Raw genomic sequence first — 14,362 nt, 5'->3', positions numbered from 1 at the left:
ACCCTCTCACTACACTATTTTCTTTAATTTTAATTTCATAACTACTATAATTATTATTTTGTATGAGACAGACCTTTTAACTCCTAGAATCTTGCTTTAGGAAAACTGTGACAACTGAACGAGGCACTTGTTGGTATAGACCACTCATGGACAACTTTAACACTTAGGGTGAAGGATGATCTGTTTTTAAGGATATCAATGCAGTGTTTGTAATTCTTTTGCTTTTCTATGTAGGATATTCTCTGATGCAGTATACAAATCAACTCCAGTACATGTTTCATAAATGGGCTCTTATTTACTCGCTTCTAAATTTTTTGAAAATCATGGGATGCTCATAAAGTTTTTACTTTCTTTGTGGTTTGTTGATTATAGGCATTACTTTCTAACATGAGTGTTGAAAACAAATTTTAATGGTTTTTTTGTGGATACACTTACATGGGCATCGATTTATGTCTAAAAATTTGAAAATAATTGTTATCTTCTTGAGCAAAGGGTATTTAAATTATATTTTGGAAATTATTGTTTTTTTTTTTTGGTCCCAGCTGTGGACGGCTCTAGAAACTGCAAGCAAGTTTGTCCATTCAATCAACTCTCACGTTGGATTGCTAGTAGAGAAGGTTGGGGACCTTGAGAGAGTCATCAAGAGAGGGGATTCTACCACAGCAGCAGCGAAAGCCATCCACGACTCGCTTAACCGGTGAAGGATCATTTGACAGACTAGTCAGAACATTCAACAACCATGATCAAATACTAGGCCGGAAAAAGAAGATTGAAGGAAATTAAATTTCTTTTGTGCATGTGGAGCGGAATGTCGACCCATTCTTCCTGTTATTGAAGTGTTTGGCATTGGTCTGGAAAAGAGAAATATGGCATAGTAGAGGTGCACTGTTTTTCCCCCTTCGTTTTTTTTTTTTTTTTTTTCAATTTGAAGTAGTTAAGTGTGTTGAATATTGAAATAGGTAATACTAGAATGAAGACGTGATGCCTCATATGTTAAAAGAGTTTAAGTTGTATTCCTGCCTTAATTGTTAAAGGATGTTGATTGTTCAAAACAAGAGTAGATTTATTTTTCACACTAGAACCAATATCTATAACCAATGCTTTGATAAATGGTTGAGTTTAACTACATAGATGAATCGATCACTGCACCAGAAAAAATAGTTTTGAGATTTGGATCAGATTAAGTAGGAAAGAACAAATCATATAGGAGGGCAATGGAAGCCTACTTGAATAAATTTCCAACAAGAGACTGTAGTTGTTAGCTTTTGATAAAACTCTCTTTAGAATGAACTATATTTTGTATTGAATTTTTCTCACTTATTAATTCATATATTTTGCCCAAAGGCTTACATCCTTTTATATAGAGAAGGTTATACATAAGTTCAATGAATAATATCCATGAACCTAAACAACCTTACAATTAACTAGGTACATGAATATAATCTAGACAATGTACTTAATAAATATAAAATACATGAATATAAAAATACATGAATACAAAGAATGTATGAACTCAATGTGTCCAATGCATGCAATGTATCCAATGTATCTAATGTAAATATGACATTAATTTTAACACTCCCCCTTAATGCCATATTGTGTGACACCCAACATTTCTCTAAAAAATTCAAATTTGTCCCTTGGTAGAGCTTTGGTGAAGATGTCCGCAACTTGATCTTTAGTCTTGCAATACTTGATTTGAATCTCATCATCTTCCACAGCTTCTCTAACGAAATGATGTTTGATAGCAATGTGTTTGGTACGAGAATGGTAAACGAGATTCTTTGCCATAGCAATAGCAAACTTATTATCACACATAATTGGAGTAGCTTCACCTTGCTTCTCACCAAAATCATCCAAAATTCTTCTTAGCCAAATTGCTTGTGTAGTTGCCAATGATGCTGAAATATATTCGGCTTCAGCAGATGATTGTGCCACAATTTGTTGTTTCTTGGATGACCATAAAATTATGCCCGATCCAAGCGAAAATGCATACCCAGAAGTGCTTCTCATATCATCAACACATCCGGCCTAATCACTATCACAAAATCCAATTAACTTTGCATCAAGAAATTTCTCATAAAAAATTCCATAATCAAGTGTACCTTGAATGTATCTCAACACTCTTTTTGCAACCCCAAAATGAATTTGGCTTGGATTGCGCATGAACCGAGACAATAAACTTGTAGCATACATGATGTCCGGTCTTGTAGCAGTTAAGTACAAGAAACTTCCAACCAAACTTCTATAACAAGATGCTTCAATTTCGTTGCTTCCGTCTTCCTTTGACAACTACTTTTCATTCACAATCAAGGGAGTAGCAACTGATTTGCAATTCTTCATTTGGAATTTCTCAAGAAGTGTTTGAGCATACTTTTTTTGGAAAATAAAAACACCACCATTGTTTTGGTAAATTTCAATGCCTAAAAAATGATGCAATAGTCCCAAATCACTCATTTCATATTTCTTCATCATCTCCCTTTTAAAATCTTCAATCAATTTTTCATCACTACCGGTAAAAACCAAATCATCAACATAAAGTGAAACAATGAGAATACCGGTTGTACCTTGCCTCTTGATGTACAAAGTTGGCTCACTTTTGCTTCTTTGAAAACCCTTTTTTATTGAAGTAAGCATCAATTTCACTATACCATGTACACTTGCTTTAGGCCATATAAAGCCTTCTTCAACTTGTACACTTTATCTTCTTTTCCTTTGACAACAAAGCCTTGAGGTTGATCAACATACACCTCTTCTTCTAATTTTCCATTCAAAAATGCTAATTTCACATCAAGTTGGTGCAACAACCAACCCTTTTGAGCTGCCAAAGGAATGATAGCTCTAATTGTATCAAGTCGGGCCACAGTAGCAAAAGTTTCTTGGAAATCAATTCCAAGTTGTTGTGAATACCCTTTTGCCACAAGTCTTGCTTTGTTCTTTTGAATAGTGCCACCCGGATTGAACTTTGTTTTGAAAATCCACTTCACACCAATTATTTCTTTTTCTTTCGGTTTCTCCACTAACTCCCAAGTCTTGTTCTTCTCAATCACATGAATTTCATCTTCCATTGCTTTCTTCCATGCTTCATCTTTAATTGCCTCTTCAAAATTTTCAGGTTCAACAATGCATAAATTGCATCTTGCATACACATCACTAAGACTCCTTATATTTCTTGGAGTTGAACTTGGAGGTGAAGAACTTGAACTTGAACTTGAATTTGGAGAAAATTGTGAACTAGCAATTGGTGACACTCTTTGTGGAGATTCAAGAGTTGCAACATCTTTAACTTGTAGACTTTTCGATTCTTCATTGAAAGCAATGCTTTGATCTTGGACTTTCTTTTCCTTCCAATCAAAAGACGCCTTCTCATCAAAGAGAACATTTTTACAAATAATCACCTTCTTTTGATCCAAACTGAAGAGTCTATAGTCTTTGGATTTTGAGCTATAACCCACAAAGATGCATTTCTTACTATTTTCATCAAGCTTGTGCCTTACTTCTTTTGGAACATGAGCATAACAAATGCAACCAAACACCTTCAAGTGATTCACCGATGGTTTCCTTCCACTCCAAGTTTCAAATGGAGTTTTGTCCTTAAGAGCTTTTGTAGGACATCTATTCATCAAGTAAACTGCTGTACACACGGCCTCACCCCAAAAAGTTTTGGGTAGCCCCTTCCCATGTAACATAGACTTTGACATCTCCTCTATGGTTCTATTCGTTCTTTCCACGACACCATTTTGTTGTGGAGTGTACCCGACAGTCAATTGCCTTTCCATTCCAATATCTTCACAAAATTTCATAAACTCATTTGAGTTGTATTCTCCGCCTCTATCACTTCTCAATACTTTCATCAAATAACCACTTTGTCTTTCAACAAGATTTTGAAATTTCTTGAAGATAGAGAAAACTTCACTCTTTTGTCTCATGAAATACACCGAAGTCATTCTAGTAAAATCATCAACGAAGATAATAAAGTATTTGTTACCTCCATGAGTTGGTGTATCCATAGGTCCGCACACATTGGTATGGACAAGCTCCAATGGTGCTTTAGCTCTCCATACTTTCTCCTTTGGAAATGACTCCCGGTGATGCTTTCCAAGTGCACAACCTTCACAAATATGTTGCACTTTATGAATGGTTGGCAACCCAAAAACCATATTGTTTTGTTGTAGATGCTTCAAGCTTTGAAAATTCAAGTACCCAAATCTTCTATGCCAAAGCCATGAATTATCAATCACATCCATCTTCAAAGCCGCATTTTTGCTATACCGGAAAATGAGAGGAAAACTTCTATTCTTCTCCATCTTGATTTTTGCTACAACTTGGCTTTTCCCCCCTTTGTCAAAAATTTTGCAAAAATTGTCTTCAAAGTGAACAAGGTATCCATGCTCCATAAGTTGTCCAACACTTAGCAAATTTTGCTCCAAGTCTGGAACTAAGAGAACGTTGGAAATGAATCTTGTACCCATCTTGGTTTCTATAGCGATAGTACCTTTTCCTTTTGTTTGGACTAAGGTACCATTCCCCATTTTAACTTGAGAACTAGAGGAAGCATCCATTTTCACAAAAATGCTTTCATCTCCTGTCATGTGATTGCTACATCCGCTATCGAGAAACCATACATCCTTGGTTTGATCCGATGCCTTGTGACAAGCATAGAACATGTGCCCTTCACTTTCTTGCTCATCGGAAAAATTAGCTTGTTGAGTGCTCTTGACTAGGCAATCCTTCTTGACATGCCCAAATTTGTTGTAATTGTAACATTTTGGCTTTCCTTGAAACCAACAATCTTTATCAACATGATTGCTTCGGTTGCAAATTCCACACTTTTGTTGAGTGGACTCTTCATTTTCCTTTCTTTGAAAATTAGACCTTCCTCTTCCGGTTGCATTTCTTACTCTTCCGGTTGCATTTCTTGCTCCTCCTTTTCCTCTTCCTTGGGAATTAAAGGTACTAACATTGAGCTTGGATTGAAAGGCATTTTCAATTGACTTTTCAGATTGCCTACTCAACCTTTGCTCAAATGCTTTAATTGAACTCGTCAATTCTGCAATACTCAAATCAGCAAGATCTTTAGTTTCTTCAATGACAACAACAATGGGATTGTATTTCTCCGGCAAACTTATCAAAATTTTCTCAACAACTCTTTGATTAGTAATATTATCCCCATAAATTTTCATTTGGTTTACAAGTTCCATAACCCTAGAAAAATAATCCTTCAACAATTCCATATCCTTCATCTTTAAATTTTCAAAATCTCTTTTCAATGATTGAAGTTTAATGGTTCTTACCTTCAAGTTGCTTCTATACTCTTTCTGAAGAATATCCCATGCCTCCTTCGCTTTTGTTGCATTGATAATTCTTGGAAAGATTGCTTCTGAAACTCCTTGTTGAATAAAAGAGAGAGCCTTTGAATCCTTCTTCCTTTGCTCTTTTAATTGGTTCTTTTGGGGATTTGTCAAAGCTCCCTCATCTTCAGGTTCCTCGAACCCATTCTCAACAAGATCCTAAAGCTCTGTATAGACAAAAATAGTTCTCATTTTCACATACCAAAAATCAAAATTTTTACCATTAAACATAGGAGTGGATACATTTTGGTTGTTGGGATTCGCCATGGAAGTTGGTTTGTTCTTCTTCGGGACTTGTTTTCCCGTATCCGATCTCTACACCTAGCTTGTTCTTGACCCAACCGAAGCTCTGATACCACTTATGTTAGCTTTTGATAAAACTCTCTTTAGAATGAACTATATTTTGTATTGAATTTTTCTCACTTATTGATTCATATATTTTGCCCAAAGGCTTACATCCTTTTATATAGAGAAGGTTATAAATAAGTTCAATGAATAAGATCCATGAGCCTAAATAACCTTACAGTTAACTAGGTACATGAATATAATCTAGACAATGTACTTAATAAATATAAAATACATGAATATAAAAATACATGAATACAAAGAATGTATGAGCTCAATGTATCCAATGCATGCAGTGCATCAAATGTATCTAATGTAAATATGGCATTAATTTTAACAGTAGTAAGATTGTTGCATTTAAAAATTTGTCTTTCTGGTGACTAAAAGATCTATATAAATAAAAGAATTACACAAACTAAACAACTGATTTCTACGACATGCAAGGCCTATACAAGTAAGAGTGAAAACAACAAGATACATATAAATTTTATACAAAATGATATGGTAGACTGAGACAAACTTTAACATAAAGGACCCATTAATATGGGTTATAATTTGTAGAATGCAACAACTACATCATTCTGGTGTGAAACATAATGGTACCAATAATACATTGCTAAGTGAAAATGAGATTTTTGGCAGAGCCTTGCCACTTTTTTCTTTACTCATCTTTGGTAAAGAAACTATAGTCACTACAAAAAAATGTACCTTTGGCGACTAAAAAAAATTTAGTTGCCAAAAGTTATAGAATTGGTGACTAACATTTTTTTTAGTCGCCAAAAGTAAAATATTTAGCTACTAATTTTTTTTAGTTAGGGAATATTCATTATTGGCGACTAAAAAAAAATTTAGTCGCTAAAAATGCTAGAATTGGCGACAAAAAAAAACTTAGTCGCTGTATATTGACTTTTGGCTACTAAAATATTTAGTTGCCGAATGGGAAATAAAAAAATTATTTTTTCTCTGTGGCAACTAAAGTTTTAGTCGCCAAAATGTTACTTTCAGCGACAAAAAAAAATAGTCGCCTTATATTGACTTTTGGCTACTAAAATATTTAGTCGCCGAATGAAAAATAAAAAAATTATTTTTCCTCTTTGGCGACTAAACTTTTAGTCGCCAAAAACTTACTTTCAGCGACAAAAAAAATTTAGTCGCCGTATATTGATTTTTGGCTACTAAAATATTTAGTCGCCGAATGAAAAATAAAAAATTTATTTTTTCAGCGACAACAAAATAATTTAGTTGGTGAATATTATTTTTTGGTAACTAAAATATTTTCAGTTGCCAAAACTGCTACAATTGGCGACAAAAATTTTATTTGGTCGGCATTGATAATAGATTTTTTTGGGGAAAAGTTTTTCAAATTTGGAGGCAATTCATTTTGACTTTTTCTTTTCGTACATATTTGTTTTTATCAATCCACCCAAACCAAACCCAGAAGACTCTTGACTCTTGCTCTCCCTCTCTCTCAGGGACGACTCACCATCACTTTAGCCCCTATCGCTCACCGTTGATCTTCCACCATCGTTCACTGTCGATCTTCCATCGTCGCACACCGCCACCGCCGTTGTTCGCCTCGTAGCTCCTCGCATTGCATTGCTTCGACAGTGAGGTTTTTATCTTTCTCTCTCTATTTCTCTTACTCTCTCTATCTCTCTTCCTCTCGGTTCTGTTTTTCTGTCTCTCTTTCTCTATTTCCCCATTTCACTCTACATCTAGGTTTTTTTATTTTTTATTTTATGGTGTAGGGTTTTGATTTATGTGAAATCAATGAACCAATGATTAAAGGAACATGTAATTTCTTAGGGTAATTGTTGTTTTGATTTATGTAATTTCTTAGTGTATGTATTACTATTGTTTGGTCTATGCTTGTAATTGTTGTTGTTTTTCACCCTCTTGCTCACCATGTATCTGAAAAAATGTTCAAACGAAATTCGTCCATGCTTGTATTTGTTGTTGTCTTTTGGCTCTTTTACTTACCATGTGTTTAACGAAATGTTCAAACGAAACTGGACAATGCTCACATGTTTGATATGTGAAGCCATCCAACATTGGAGGTTGAAGCTGAAGGAATTTTAATTAGGATGCCCTTCTTTCTCTCTTCAATCCATATTCCTAATACAAATTTAATTCAAGTTGAAGTAAGTCTGCTTGGGAGGCATTAGATGGTAATGTGATGTTTTCCATTACATCTCTTGCCTATACTAATGTCAGCTGATACATGCATGAAACAAAGCAATGCCTTCCATGGGAGCATTACTTGAAGATATGCTTGGGTGGTTATCCTTCATTCAATTGATGCATTTAAATGCAGTTTTCAAAATTAAAGAAGGGATAAGAATATGTAGCTTTGAAGACCCAACCTCTCATTCTATGCAATTAATTAGTTCATGATTGCCTTGCATGACTAAATGTTTATCATTATTTTCTTTTCCGTTCAAGTTATGAAACAAAGTTTTTTTTTAATTCTAATGTAGTTAAAAAATAAAATATTTGTGAAGTAATCTAAAAATAATTCAATAAATAAAATAAAAAATACGAAAATGTACTGAATTTTTGTATTTAGTAAATTTTTAAAAGAATTTTTAGCATTTTTTTAAAACTTTTAAACTGCATCTAAATAAAAATTAAAAGAATTTGATTAAAACATTTTTAAAAAAAATACTAAAATCCAAAAAAATTGGAGTTAAAAATTAATTTTGAAAACTCTCAGGTGTGTGTGCATGAGATAATGGGTTGCTTTGCTTGTATCATATGAAAAGCTGCTCAGCTTGGAGATGGATCAACAATGGGAATGTCACATTATTAAAGGGTCCCAACAAAAAATAAATAAAAGATAAAAACAAACAAAAATAAACCCTTCCCTATTGGTTGGCTTTGATGTTATGTGACATATGAATTGCTTTTGGCACTATGAACATTTCTTTTTGAACGTATAATATAGATATGCTTTCCCACTGGACCTATATATATATATATATTGTTCATTATTAATCCTTCATTTAGTTATTGAATTTCTGTCATGGATTCTAATGCTATCAGCTTTATAAATACAATTAAGATCTTTGTTTCATAATCAATGATGATGAAATATTTATCTTAATAAATTTATATTTTATTGAATTTGTGGCATTGTTGGTCTTCAAAGACAAATAATGAAAGGCAAGTTGTTGTAACTTCTTTAGAATTATTTTTTTTAATATTTTTTTTGGTTTCTATATCATGGATTCTTATGCCTTGAAAGCAGAACAAGATGAGGGCTTTGAGTAATTGGAGGAGACAGTGATAAGCACGAAACATATTGCTTTCTTTCTTTAATTCTTGAATCCTAACAAACAATACCAAACAATACCTTTGAGTTGCAAATGTCATAAACTTAGTCGAAAACAAGGTTGTTAAAATCGGGATCTTACGTTGGATCGTTGGAGGTGTTTATAGGATCGGATCGTAGAATCGGATCGAGGATCGTAAGATCCTACCGAAAAAGACAAATTACATAATAATTTCATTTAAATAAATATTTCTTATAAAGTATACACAAAATGAACCTATATTTTATTAAAAAGAAGTAAAGATATTGTGAAAAATATAATACTCCATGTAAAATGTACATATAATATTATGCAATAGAAAACTCGATGGTAAAAGTTCTGTATTTTATCAAAAAAGAAGGTGAAGAAGAAGAAGAATTCTATAACAAAATACTTTACAATGTACAATAATGCATAAAAAGTGAAGAAAAAATATTTAACAAAATTGGATATGAAAATAGATTAAGAACTCAAAAGGGTAGCTTAGTCGAATGATAAGGTTTGTCGTTAGCATCCCTGGTGGAGCGGATTCGAGTTACAAAAATAATTTCTCCAGAAATTGGGATAAAGTTACAATCATCTTACCCTTCTTAGACTCCGCTAAAGCTAAGTTTGTTTTTCTGACTATTTAATTTTCTTAAATTATCGTAATATTTGAATGTTTGTTTCCTAGTTTGTTTTTCTTAGTCTATTTGATTCAATACTACTTAATTTTTATTATTTATTTTGACAACATAAATTGATATTTAGACAACAAATATAAAATTTACAACAAAATATGTCATACAATACAAAACAAGGCTTGTAAATTGGATCGGATAGGATCGGATTCGGATCGGGATTCCACGATCTTATAAGATCCCACTACCAGGATTGAAAGATCCTGCCTATAAGGAGTTTTTTACACGATCCGGATCTATTGCACTCAAATGGATCGTAAGATCGTAGGATCGTAAGATCCGGATCGGGATTCTGATAACCATGGTCGAAAAAAGGCGTTCGGGGGTGATGTTGAAAGGCAAGTTGTTGTAACTACTTAATGTTTATTTTATATATTTTGGTAGTACAACTGTGCAAATTTCTCTTAAATTAGCAGCATGCATGTGCACCTATGTCCATTTCTGATTATATTTCTAAGAAGATGTAGTGATGTTGAATGAACTTATGTAGGGGTTATTTCTAAGATGATTTTCTTATCCCTGGTTAACATTAAGAAAGAAAATTTTGTTTTCCCATTTAGTCTCCTTACACTGTAAAGAGCTGTTAGGAGTTTGGTGTCCCAACTTATAGAACAGACGCTAGCATTTCCCCTCGCCATTATAAGCGCCACTATGGCCTCCTGAGTTGTTCCTAATAGGCATATCCAAGCAGTGAGGGAGAGCTCAGCAGGATATGTCTTTAGCGTGATTGCCTAGAGAAACAGAAACAAATATAATTATGATCTCAGATAAAAATTAATTGTCCATATCTAGCCCTTGAACTACCGTGTGACTCTCACGGATAACTTCCCCATGAGAAATAGGACTTGTGACAACTGACGGAATGTAATTCAAACCTGTAGGATGGGAGTTAGAGTCGAATACGCCCTAAACTTACTCGAAAAAGGGCTTTCCGGGGGCGAAAATTCAAAACGGCCCCCGAACTACCGTGTGGCTCTCACGAATAGCTTCCCCATGACAAATAGGACTTGTGACAACTAACAGAATGTAATTCGGACTCGTAGGTTGGGAGTTAGAACCGAATACACCCTAAATTTAGTCAAAAAAGGGCTTTCGAGGGGCGAATGTGTAATATATGCTGGTGAATGTGTGTGTATATATATAATGCTGTGTGGATATGTATAATAATGCTGTGTGTATATGAAAAGGATGAAGGGAAACAATTGTCGTAAAGTTGCCTTGTTCAAATATAAAGGTGGGACAAATCTTTTCCTTATTTTTGTGCAGATAATTATACATCCTTTTGTTAATTTTTTTTTATTAATCATAGCAATGTAAGTATTAGGACGTTGAGCATCCTTATGGTTTAGAGATGAGTTTTTGTTGTGGAACTGGAAATCAACATTATTGGCAGATGAGCTTTCGGGAGAGAAAATCCAAAATAGTCCCCGAACCACCATGTGGCTCTCACAGATAGCTTCCCCATGAAAAATAAGACTTGTGATAACTGACGGAATGTAATTCGGACCTGTAGGTTGGGAGTTAAAGTCGAATACGCCCTAAACTTAGTCGAAAAAGGGATTTCCGGGGGCGAAAATTCAAAACAGCTTCCGAACCACTGTGTGGCTCGCACGGACAGCTTCGCCATGACAAATAGGACTTGTGAGAACTGATGGAACATAATTCAAACCCGTAGGTTGGGAGTTAGAGCCGAATACACCCTAAACTTAGTCGAAAAAGGACTTTCCAGGGGCAAAAATTCATAACAGCCCCCGAACCACCGTGTGGCTCACATAGACAGTTCCCCCATAACAAATAAGACTTGTGAGAACTGACGAAACGTAATTCGAACCTGTAGGTTGGGAGTTAGAGCTGAATATGCCCTAAACTTAGTCGAAAAAGGGCGTTTCGGGGGCAAAAATTCAAAACAACTCCCAAACCACCGTGTGGCTCACATGGACAGTTCTCCCATGACAAATAGGACTTGTGAGAACTGACGGAATGTAATTCGGACCCGTAGGTTGAGAGTTAGAGCCGAATACGCCCTAAACTTAGTCGAAAAAGGCGTTTCGAGGGCGAAAATGCAAAACAACCCCCAAACCACTATGTGGCTCACACGGACAGTTCCCCTATGACAAATAGGACTTGTGACAACTGACGGAACGTAATCCAGACCCGTAGGTTGGGAGTTAGAGCCGAATACGCCCTAAACTTAGTCGAAAAAGGACTTTCCGGGGGCAAAAATTCATAACTGCCCCCGAACCATCATGTGGCTCACATGGACAGTTCCCCCATGACAAATAGGACTTGTGAGAACTGACGGAACGTAATTCGGACCCGTTGGTTGGGAGTTAGAGCCGAATACGCCCTAAACTTAGTCGAAAAAGGGCATTTCGGGAGTGAAAATTCAAAACAGCCCCCAAACCACCGTGTGGCTCACACTGACAGTTCCCCCATGAGAAATAGGACTTGTGAGAACTGACGGAACGTAATTCGGACCCGTATTTTGGGAGTTAGACTCAAATACGCCCTAAACTTAGTCGAAAAAAAACTTTATGAGGGCGAAAATTCAAAATAGCCCCCGAACGATCGTGTGGCTCACACGGGTAGCTTTGCCATGACAAATAAGACTTGTGAGATCTGACGGAACGTAATTCGGACTCGTAGGTTGGGAGTTAGAGCCGAATACGACCTAAACTTACTTGAAAAAGGGCTTTCCGGAGGCGAAAATTCATAACAGCCCCCGAATACACCTTACATTTAGTCAAAAAACTTGCAACACTTAGTTAAAAAAGCAACAATTTTATTAAAATAACATCTACATATTCTAATAATTGTCTTTATATATTTATAGGACGAAGAAATTACATATTACATTGTTTGTGCAGTTGGGTGGAATAAATATTGCATGATACATATATATATGTATATATATATACTTTCTTTTATTTCCAAAAAGGCATTTATCGATTGTTCTACCTTAAATGCATGTTAGAACATGTTCCATATGACTGACTGAATTGATATTTTGTAACCAATTCTAATGTTTCATTTTTTGTTTTTCTTTGTAGATGGCTTAGTTGCGTGGACTTGTGGATAATCCATATTGGTGTATGGGGAAGAATTTTCACTTTTGTATAGAACTAATATAATACTTTTGTCGTCCTCAGCTTTTGTGTAGTTCATTGTTGCTGATATAGAAAAATTTTGGCAATCAACAGATAATGACTGCCGTGGTACATAGATCACCTTCTGTCGTGGTACATATATACCATTTGTTGGCGTACATATAGGACGTTTTGTCATGGTCCATAGAAAACTTGTCGTGATATATCACTTTTTGTTGTGGTACAGATTACGATGGTAATTTGTACCATGCCAAATGGTAATTTCACTTGGACGTAAATGTTATTTTTTGTGTACGGAGGGTTTTGATTTTTGTATGATATATTTTGTATGGAATTATTATTTTAATTTGGACAATAGTTGATTTGTATGGACTTTGATATTTAATGTCATTTATTTTTGGTATATGGATGTAGATTGTGGAATGATTGATACTATGTATCATTTTGTTTTTATACGTATTACAGGTTGCATTATATATAGACAGATTGTGGAGAAATTATAATTTCGCAATAAAACATAATATCATGTTTTTGGCGACTAAACAATTAGTAGCTAAAAAGAAATTGGGAAAAGACGTTTGGCGACTAAAAGTTTTGTAGCAAAAAAAGACATTTGGCGACTCAAAATTTTGTAGCAAAAAAAAAAAAACAGACATTTGGCGACTAAAACTTTAGTAGCCAAAAGAAAATCAAACATTTGACGACTAAAATATTTTGTAGCTAAAAACAAAAAACTAAATTATAAACACACTTTTGCCGACTAAAATTTTAGTAGCAAAAAATGTAGAACTTTAGGTGACTAAATATTTAGTAGCCAAAAGAGAAACTCTTTGCCGACTAAACATTTAGTAGCCAAAGATGGGGACTTTCGGCGACTAAATTTTTAGTAGCCAAAAAAGAACTCTTTGCTGACTAAAATTTTAGTAGCTAAAATGGTGGGACTTTAGGCGACTAAAAGTTTGGTCGCCGAAAAGGGTCTAATTTAATGTAATGTCCAATCTTTTGGCGACTAAATATTTAGTCGGCAAATGAATACATTTGGCGACTAAAATAATTTTAGTTGCCAATTAGCTTTCCCGACTACTCTTCGGCTACTAATTTTGCGACCAAGAAATTTAGTCGTTAAAGCCCTTCGGCAACTAAAAATTGACTTTTGGCGACTAAAAATTTAGTCGCCAAAATTAAAAATTCTTATAGTGAGTGCCCTCATTCAATATGTGGGTGGAATTAGAAACATAATGGACAAGCCTCTTTCGGTATACTTTAATGTAATTTTTAAAAATATTGGGGGGAAAGAAAAATGTCTTTTTTGCCCTTGAAAGATGGCTGCACTCTACCTCTGTGGTCAAAACTTCTAATGCCCATTAGCAATTGGACTTATTTGAAATAATGTATCCCAATTGAAATTTTAGGAATTAAACTGATACTAGTGTGAAATTTTAGCAACTACTTATGCAATTTTACCTTAATTTAGTTTCCCAACCCCTTGGCTTCTTGTACCCAATAATATCAGTTAGTCCTCAATTAGTTATAGGGTGTTGTCAACAAATGTCTTAATGGTATTGGTT

At 34.7% G+C, this 14,362-nt stretch overlaps 1 long non-coding RNA gene across 1 annotated transcript; it reads left to right on the top strand.

The window, feature by feature from the left end:
- The first annotated feature begins 7,042 nt into the window (after positions 1-7,042).
- On the top strand, positions 7,043-12,886 carry LOC114257532 (uncharacterized). Its single transcript, XR_014333012.1, has 2 exons — positions 7,043-7,308; positions 12,738-12,886. It is a non-coding gene; the product is annotated as an uncharacterized LOC114257532 (long non-coding RNA).
- Positions 12,887-14,362: the final 1,476 nt, after the last annotated feature.

The sequence above is a fragment of the Camellia sinensis genome, chromosome 6, assembly GCF_055761805.1.
Source record: "Camellia sinensis isolate YWXY chromosome 6, ASM5576180v1, whole genome shotgun sequence".
In the NCBI taxonomy this organism is placed as follows: domain Eukaryota; kingdom Viridiplantae; phylum Streptophyta; class Magnoliopsida; order Ericales; family Theaceae; genus Camellia; species Camellia sinensis.
The sequence above is the reverse complement of the archived record's forward strand: the minus strand, read 5'-3'. Positions and strand labels throughout refer to the sequence as shown.